The sequence below is a fragment of the Pipra filicauda genome, unplaced genomic scaffold (genome assembly GCF_003945595.2).
Source record: "Pipra filicauda isolate LSUMZ 115617 unplaced genomic scaffold, ASM394559v2 scaffold84_size4826128_pilon, whole genome shotgun sequence".
Classification (NCBI taxonomy): Eukaryota; Metazoa; Chordata; class Aves; order Passeriformes; family Pipridae; genus Pipra; species Pipra filicauda.
The window spans coordinates 1,072,612-1,082,350 of NW_024105031.1; the positions used below are offsets into that span (position 1 = coordinate 1,072,612).

General features: G+C 39.0%; 1 long non-coding RNA gene across 1 annotated transcript; it reads right to left on the reverse strand.

Moving 5' to 3' along the window:
• Window positions 1-916: 916 nt before the first annotated feature.
• Window positions 917-3,671, reverse strand: LOC120325144. Its single transcript, XR_005567022.1, has 2 exons — window positions 3,353-3,671; window positions 917-1,038 (listed from the first exon to the last, which is right to left on the reverse strand). It is a non-coding gene; the product is annotated as an uncharacterized LOC120325144 (long non-coding RNA).
• Between the last annotated feature and the right edge of the window lie 6,068 nt (window positions 3,672-9,739).

Sequence of the window (9,739 nt, forward strand, 5' to 3'; positions counted from 1 at the left end):
AACGAGCAAAAGGATTATGCTGATCTTTCATTTATGTAAAAATATTAGGAAAAAGTATCAATTTCCTGTTGGCTGTGTTTCCATAAAATAATCTTTCCATTTCCTCCTGATCCTTTCTTGAAAATCATTTTGAGCTTTCTATACACCAAACAAATGTTAGTAAGAGACTACCATGATTTTCCTGGTCAAATTAAAGTCTATGTTAATACTCAGTATCCTAGTTCTGATTCAGTTCAGAAAATAAACTTGTGCTGCGTGTAATCAGTTACAGAGGTAAAGACTTTATATGATGGAATATATTCAAGGTAGGGACCAAATTGTTTTGTATTGTCGGTATTATATAAATAAATTTTTTTTAAAATCTATTTGTGACTTTAAATATATTTAATTCAGTTCTTTAATACAGGCAAGTCAGGAGTTTATTAATTTGTAAAATGTATTTCTATGTTTTTAATTTTCATTTTTATTAAATTCATAACAGTTTCTTTTGTCCAGTACCACTTAAAAATATGTGGTCTTGATCTGATTTGTATGGTGGCTTTCATTCTCATATTCCAGAGCCATAAAATTAATTTTAATATTTAATTAAAAAAACCTGCTAAGTGAACTGATTATTAAATAGATGTGTTTGTACTAGTAACAATATTGAATATATTATGCCAATGAGCTGCAGTAATTACAGCTTCTGCTTTTATCAGACCAGAGCAGAAAAGCTGAGTTACGTACCTTAGATCTGGCTATGGCTGATGAAAATTACATAGCTTCAACAAGATTATTTTTTGTGAAAAAGAAAAAATAGTGGATACCTGATTTGTTATCTTATGTTTTCTGCTGTTGTCTTCAAAGAAGAGATTAATTTGAATCATGGATTCATTTTAAATAAATACATATAACTGTTTATAATATCACACAAATATACTTGTATAATTATTTAATATAAATCTCTCTCTCTTGTAACTTTATTTGCTTCCAGCTGTAGGCTCCACAACCGTTGTGACTTGTGCTCTTGTCATTTTCAAGCAGCAATGTTTAAGCTCACTGTAGGGAAGAAAACATCAGAGCTGGGATCCACAGAGCTGTTTCCCAGTCCGTCGCATCATGATCCAGCTCTGCTGGGTGCACTTACAGCTGTATTACTTCCCAAAGAAGACTAAGGTTTGATGTTTGCTCTGTGAAGCCCTACATGTCCTTAACAGTAGCAGTCAGTCCTCTGAGGAGCCCTGAGTGCCTGGAGAAAACAGAATTTCCCTTTTCTGTGCTTTTTGAAAATGTGCTTGACACTGTGAAAATCCAATTTTGGTAAATATTTCTAGGGAATTATCAAAAATGTAACAGCTGAAATAAGTCAAATTCCTATGGTTGCTTTAAGATTAGAAGGTAAAATCTTTCTGGATTGAATGCTCAGGAGCAGAGGGGTTTGCTAATTAGATTTAATTTTGTCAGCCTGCAGTGCCTGATAAAATTCAAATCAAATACTTTGTTGACATTATGAGCTATGTAAAGCAGTGTCAAACAGTAAAGAAAAAAAAACAAACAGATACTCTTCTTCTGGCTGGAGGTACTTCCTGCCCAGCATTAATCTACTTGTGACTAGGGGTTTTATTCTTTGTCTCTGTTTAGCTCCCTTGTTACAACCTCATTTGACTCTGGTTTTCTTTACAGCAGACTGCTGTTGCTACTTTGCATGCCTATCTCAAAGAGGGTGACTGTTCATAGAATCATAGAATCATAGAATCATAGGATCATAGAATCATAGAATCATAGAATCAATCAGGTTGGAAGGGACCTCTGAGATCATCAAGTCCGACCCTTGATCCAACACCACTGTGGTTACCAGACCATGGCACTAAGTGCCACATCCAGTCTCATCTTAAAAACCTCCAGGGATGGAGAATCCACCACCTCCCTGGGTAGCCCATTCCAATGTCTGATCACTCTCTCTGTAAAAAATTTCTTCCTAATATTCAACATAAACTTCCCCTGGCAGAGCTTAAGACCGTGCCCTCTTGTGCTACTGCTGGTTACCTGGGAGAAAAGACCGACGCCCACCTGGCTACAACCTCCTTTCAGGGAGTTGTAGAGAGTGATAAGGTCTCCCCTGAGCCTCCTCTTCTCCAGGCTGAACAACCCCAGCTCCCTCAGCCTCTCCTCATAGGGCCTGTGCTCGAGTCCCTTCACCAGCCTCATTGCTCTTCTCTGGACCTGCTCCAGCACCTCAATATCCTTCCTGAACTGAGGGGCCCAGAACTGGACACAGTACTCCAGGTGTGACCTCACCGGCGCTGAGTCCAGGGGAAGAATCACTTCCCTGGACCTACTGGCCACACTGTTCCTGATCCAGGCCAGGATGTCACTGACCTTCTTGGCCACCTGGGCACACTGCTGGCCATGTTCAGCTTCCTGTCAATCCAAACTCTCAGGTCCCTTTCTGCCTGGCTGCTCTCCAGCCACTCTGTCCCCAGCCTGTAGCGCTGCATGAGGTTGTTGTGGCCAAAGTGCAGGACCCGGCACTTGGCCTTGTTGAACCTCATCCCACTGGAATCAGCCCAACTCTCCAGCTTGTCCAGGTCCCTGTGCAGAGCCCTCCTGTCTTACAACAGATCAACGTTCTCCCCCCAGCTTGGTGTCATCTGCAAATTTGCTGATGGTACACTCAATCCCCTCATCCAGGAGGATGTTCCTACAAGAAGGAATGTTGCTGGCTGTACGTGATTGGAATCAGACAAATGAAAGGCGCTGAAGAGACACTGTGACAGGAAAAATGTGCCTGAAGTAGACAGGCATTTGAGTTGAAGAAAGGATAGATACTAAGGACTGTTAGGAACAGAACGTTTTTTTTTGTTGTGGTTTTTTTTCTTTTGTCAGTTTAAAATAGAGAGGTAGATAGTTTGGATGGCCTCAGGCAGAGGAAATAGTTTTCAATAGTGGGGAAGCACAGGGGCTGGTGACAAGAAGGCAGTCTCGAGTGATGAAGTGAAGTTTGGTGAAATAGAAGGTATTCTGCATGATCGGTGCCTCGTACAAAACACCAGTGTTTCAGTGTAACATTGCTGGAGATCAGCCCGCTGGAGAGAGGTGAGATAATGTGAGGAGTCCAAGGAATGTTAATTAGCTGCCTGACAAAGTATATTAGTATAGTGTTCATAAATATTCTAGTGCATTACCAATGCAGGTGCTAACCTGTGTCTGCTTGAGGAGGAGAATGAATCCCCTCTTTACCTGACAGGATTTCCTACCTAGGAAATTATGGTGGCCTCTCTACTGAGATCAGACCTATTAAATATCAGTGTCTCCTTCATATAAGCTGTCTGTAACAAGTCCTGAGGCAGGATACTGAAGAGCTGGGATGTACCTTTGACTGTGTCCTAAACATGCAGCTTGGCTTTGTGTACTTCAGTTGTCTGTTCTTCTTTTTCCCTTCCTCAGTCTCTTCTGAAAATATCTGAGGGCACAGGTAATCCTCTGCTCTTTCTGGGTACTCTGACACTATGTTCGTGAACTAGAGCTTTGAAGATCTGTTATAGTTAACATATGTTACTTCATTATTTTTTTGCCGGGCTTTGGTTAAGAAGTTATGGGATTTTTGATTAATTTGACTTGTTTTTTCCTCCCTGTAAGGATAGAAAGAAGCACTTGAGCACACCCTTATAAGAGCATATACTGGGGACAGGAGAGTTGCAGAGGAGTACTGAAGATGGATGAAGATGGATGGCTCTGACAGTCTGAGTTACTGCAAGTTCCCTAGATCTGTTGTGTCATAGTGACTTACTGTGCACATGTCCTTGCCTACCAGGGACAGACAGCAAGACAAAATATTTTAGCTTCAAGCCTCTTCCAGCATGATAATGCTGTTGTGTGTCCAAGTCACTTGCTGGTTTTCAATTACAGATTTGTTTTTTCCTTCTTGCTTAGAAGAAAACAAAATAAAATATTACAGAATGTCCTGATGGACTGAATATTCTATAAACGAACTGTTTTTCACTGCCCTGCTCATTAATGGCTTTGCTCTTGGCGAAAATATTTAGTACTTACATGTTGACCAGCAGTGTCTTAGGGAGAGATGAGAAAGGGATCATCATTAACATGAGAAAAGAGAGCAAATCTGAGAAGGTAAGAGGAGTTGCTGTTAGGGAGAGAATTAGAAGTGAGACTGCTAATATCCAAAAGAAATCCACTTAAGGGAAGAGGATAAGGCGGTAGAAATTGGAGAACAAGGAAAATGCAAGGAAAGAGAATCTGAAAGAGTGTGAAAGACTTTGTAGAGCAAGGGGACCGAGGCTGTAGAATGAAAAAGAAAATTATCCATGTGCTGTGGTAAGGTTAAAACTGATTTTCACATTGTTTTTCCGATAACTTAATTTAGGAATTTGGAGAGCACACTGGAGGTTATTGTCAGTAGAAGAGGTGACCTCAGTTCCAAGGTGTGATGCTTGTAAGTAGCAGACTGCTTGTAATTTTCAGCAGCAATTAAGGGACAGCCCATTTACTAATAACAATTTAATTGCAGCCCAAAAACTTTATAGGCTTCTTTGCCAAACCTGCATTGCATCTTGCCATAGCTAGATAGCTATTAGTGCTTCAGATGGCTGATAAAAAGCTGCCTGACTATTGTGAAAGTCAGACATACTGCTGGCTTTCATGGAATTTATTATACACCCACGTCTTTTTTAGAAAATGTGTGTAAAGTTTTAAGTCATTTAAGTGCTTTGAAAAATCTACTCAATCTCAGTGCTGTGAAATTGTGAGTGGAAAGATGCTTATGAGGTTACATTGGGTAAAGCTTTTGGCACTGTTCACTACAGCCATAAAAATTCAATGAGGAAATGTTGAAATTGTGTCAGAGGAAATTGTTCCAGCAGGGAACTCAAAACCATAAAATTAAATAAATATTCCTGTCATGTGAAATCTTAATGACAATTTGAAAAAAAAAAAAGAAAGGAAAAGATGTTGGGTCTTGTAATCCAGATGCTGGAAAAAAAATATTGCAAAATGCTGTTTAAACTATTTTCCTTGTGATAAACTCCAGGGTGGGACAAAAACCTTGGCATCCATTCAGTCTCGCTGACTTTAGAATGACTGGAATAAATCTCTGTGTAGCAGGACAGAGTTCACTCATGAATCTCCCTTTTTGGTTTAGTAGAAATATAAAAACAATACAGTATGGAAGAGAGACCGTAAGAAAGTCCTACATTTGGTATGACTTGTGAAAGCAGTGCTAAAGGGATTTGGGTAATTATTCCACATTACAACTAAAATGATTAGGGGAAAAAAAAAGTTTTATGTCATAAAACAGCAGACACTCTAAAGTCCAGGCAAGTTCCCTCAAATAAAAATCATTTGCCAGGTCTTGCAAAAATAAGTGTTCTTTACACGGAGAGTTGTTCTAGGAACCAGCTACCAGTGTTTCTCAAGCAGTGTCTCCTCAGTGTACTGAAAAACACAGCAAAAGTAAAGCGTATCCTAATATAAATGTTTCCTTTTGCTTGGCTCATTTGGATGTTATTTATGCAGATCTGTGGCTCTCTTTGGGTGAAATTTCTCTCTACAGAGCAGAAACACTTATGTTACAATTAAAACCCTATTTTCAGTTCTCAGGTGGGACTTCCACGGTACATAGGGTCTGTGTTGAAGTAATCGCCTTATTATTACTGTTTCAGTACTTTGTGTCTGCAGTAGATTGTACCATGTTCTCAGCAAGTATTTACATGAGTAACATGGCTTAAAGCAGCATATAATTTTCCAAATAGGCAGAGGGTAAAAGAAAGATATATGGAATTTCATGTGGCTATTATTATTGTTCAACATTGCTATATAGTTCTCTGTGACATGGCAGTTGCACAAAACATATCCTACTAATGAAAAACACAGGTTTAAAAAAAAATTTTTTTTTCTTAATTCTGACATTCTTCCAAGTCAGAAAAAGGGTGGTTGAGTGAGCTTTAATGCATTAAATGGTTAATCCATAATTACCTCTTCTGAATAACCTTTTGTGTTTCCTACTGTTTTCTTTAAATACTTCCAGCAGCATAACTACTGTAATAACTATCCTAATTTTCAACCAATGGCCAAGACAACATGAAACTTCACTCCGAGACAGTTTGATTCTTAGTTTTCCATTTGATTTCACTGGAAGCTAAACCACATGTTTAAAATTCTGGTAGAATATAAAGGTTTCTGAGAACCACAGTGGTGTTAATTTATAATCCCTACTAAAATTTTCTGTCCTTTTCTGGCAAGTACCACAAATGAATATAATGTTTCTTACAAATTGTTTTGAATTGTGCATGTATGACAAGAAAGAACAGAAATGGCAGCCTTTTGAAATGATAGTGTAATTTGGTGTCCAAAATCATGTTATAGTTGCTGGCAAGTTGAACACCACATATTTGGTTCAGGAGGTGTATACATGTTGAAATTAGGTTCATATTCTTAGTCATTATGGGAGAGGATGAAAATAAAAAAACCTCACTTTTTTTTTAGTGAGAGTGATACAATGTATACATCAGAATCAATAACATGGAGAGTAATGGTGTGAGCCTACCTGCATCATTACTTTGCAGATATTACTTTTGCTCATCCCTCCCACTGCTCCCAGGATCTAATTTTAGTGGTTCATTCCTTGTGTCACTTCTTCAAAAAGATGATTTTGCAAAAATACCTTTTCCCATCAGGCATGATGCTGTGAGGTTTCTTTTCAAGGAGCTGGAGGGTACCAGCTCAAGGGGAAAAAAAATCTAAAGCACTGTTAAATTTTTAATATTGGGCCAAAATGAGAGTGACAGCTGTTCCTTAAAGGCCTGGGAGCTGTACATCCAATCTCCATTCCTAGCTGGGTCAAGGCTCTGATCAAGCTGCTTTTTCTTTTCCTACCTTCTGACCATTGCGTTACTTGGACTCTAAATCTACTGTGCACTAAGTGCTTGTGCAGTGCAAGGTGTGCACAGTGCAACGGGATCATCAGTCCACTGGCTACTTTGAAGTCCTAAGCCTGGACTTTATGTAATGCTCAGGGCATTATGTAATGTCACCTGCATGGGCAAAAGCCTGCATCTCATGATGCAACACCTAGCCAAATAACTGTGTGTTCTATAAAAAGCAACCAATCAACCAAACCAACAAACCAAAATATATCCAGTCTTTCATTGCTCACAGTCTGAGGTATAATGACTGCATTAAAGAGAAGGAGAATGGAATGAATACCATCAGAGATAACTAAGTTATGGGTCTCACTTCTCTCTGGAGAGTTCAGCTAAGCACCTACAGAGAGTAACCTGACTTTCTCCATAGCTCATCACCTTCTTTTATATTGGCCTACTTAGATTGCAATGAGAAACTCTTCCAGGTACAGTTAGGACTGTGGAAAGTGCATCTGTCAGTATTACCTGCTTTGGCAAATATTATGAGTTTTATGGTACAGTAAAGGCTTTGTAGCAGTGCCCGCACCCTGATTGTCTATAGTCAGAGTGTAAACTATATTTCTACTGTCAAATGCCATGGGAAATGTAGTCCGATTTTTGTTCCTTATCCTAAGTGGGAAGGGACAATACATCTGTTAGAAAATCCAGAATAGGCACAAAGAAGTATTTGGAACAAATCAAAGGATATCTTTAACTAGTGCAATGCAGCCGGAGTGAGTATTTCAAATGGCCTGTTCAGCCCAGAATAGTTACACTGGCTGTTTGGGATATATTGAATTCATTTATTTTCAGTGTGTTTCCTTCAACTAAAATATTGATCTTAAACTAAATACCTATTACTAAAGGTGACTATAAATCCAAAGTTATGCATTTGGGAAGGGATTTAAACACGGTCAGAGAGTCATGCCTTATTACTGAGGCTTAATTAGAAACAGAATAAGGATGTCACAAGTCTAAAAATTTAAATGCACACTTACTGTCAGAAACCCTTAACAATGTAAATCAGGAAAATGAAGTTGTTTTGAATTCAAAAAACCACTCAAATAAATATTTTACCAAAATAAATTACTTCCAAAGAGGCAGGCAGTCAAATTATTGGTTACTTTTAGTGGCATGTGGATTCCAGATTATGTATTTGAATTGATAATTAATACAGATTGGTGAGAAAGCACAAGTAGCCTCTGCTTGCACATACATCTCTGTCACAGGCCCTATGTAGTTTTTGCTTTTATTTTATTGTCTCACGAAATACATGATACAGTCCATGATGCAGGATCAAAATACCCAGGAAAAGCATAGTAGGACACCACTAAGGACCCAAAGAGCCTTTAGCTAAAGAGTTAAGTGCACTGCCAGTGCTCAGTGCAGAAATGTGCCCAGTTCTCCTCACAGAACAAACTGAACTCAATTAAAATAAATAATTACTCGTACTGGACTTTTTTTTATAAAACTATGTCTGCCCTAATCAGTTAGCGACATTCTGATGAATTAACAGACTGACTAGTTCAGTAGTTCTTCTCTAGTTAAAAGAAGTGGTGAGAGTTGAATTTATTGCATACAGGGCTCTGTATGTGCTGGCTTGCTGACTGCATGGGTAAGGATGAAGTGGGTAATAGCCCTAGAAATGCTGGTATGTGATGGTCCTTTTTTTCTCAATGCTCAATTAAATGAGGTTGGGTGGCACCCAACCTGAACTTTGTCTTCCTTTTCTTTTACCTTGGCAAGACAGCTCTTACCTACCAGTGCCATACATCTGGGATGTGAGGTAATGAGTTCTTACTTCAATGTTGTGGTCCACCAGAGCTTCTTATGCAGCAGCACAGAAAAGATTTTTGGAAGAGCTGGACAGATGAGGCCCCTTTAACAGGATCTCACAGTACAGTGCTTCTCTCCTGGTGCTCAGTCTGGAGGTGGGTAGTGACAGCAGCTGAAAGAGGCATAATCCAGAGTAAACCGAAATTACCATGAAACCATCGAAGTCATGATTTTTGACACAAAGCTTTTCAGATACAGTAATTTATATCAAGTCCCCGCAATAACTAAAACTAATTTAAAGATAAATAGATATAATGAGTAATGGGACTGTTGCAGTCATTTTGAACTAAAAAAAATAAAATTAAAAGCTAATAATGATGTATAAGGGATGTTAGGTGCTACATGAGACTCAGAAAAGATGTGGATAAATGATGTGAAATACATAGATGTGGGTAAATGATATGTGGGTAAATGATATCATCCAGTTCCAGCTGGGGGAGACCTGAAGTCATGTCACTGCCCCTGGAGTCTTGGGCAGAGGATCGTTCTTGGAGGCAGATATCTTTGGCACTGTTGTTATAGCCATAAGATCCACAACTCGGCTCTGTGAGATCCAAATTTACAATGACTGACAGTGCATTTGATCTGTGTATGGGAGGAAACAGACTCAGAGTGTTCACAGGGCTGTCTTTTTTCCAACACCCTACCCTGGGGTGCTGGATTTCTGTACACAGGCTTTTCATGGGTTGAAAAAAAAAGGATAATCTGTATTAATGAAGCCAGTAAAGCCTTTCTGTATTTTTGCTAGCAGAAAGTTTTTTTGAGCTTTCTGGCTTCTGTGTCATCAATCGTTACAGCAACTCTGTTTAGTCTGCTTCAGGACCTTTTCTTGAACTATCCATTTTGGGGGAGGGGAGGGGAGGGAGGTGCTTTGGGAGTAGAAGAGCAGTGATTCTTAACAAAAGGACATAAAATGGAGCAATAAGAAAAGCTAAGCCAACTTCTTTGTTTGATTTCTCTTGTGAAATGAGGCAAAAGAAAGCAAGATATTGAAAAAGCAAGATACT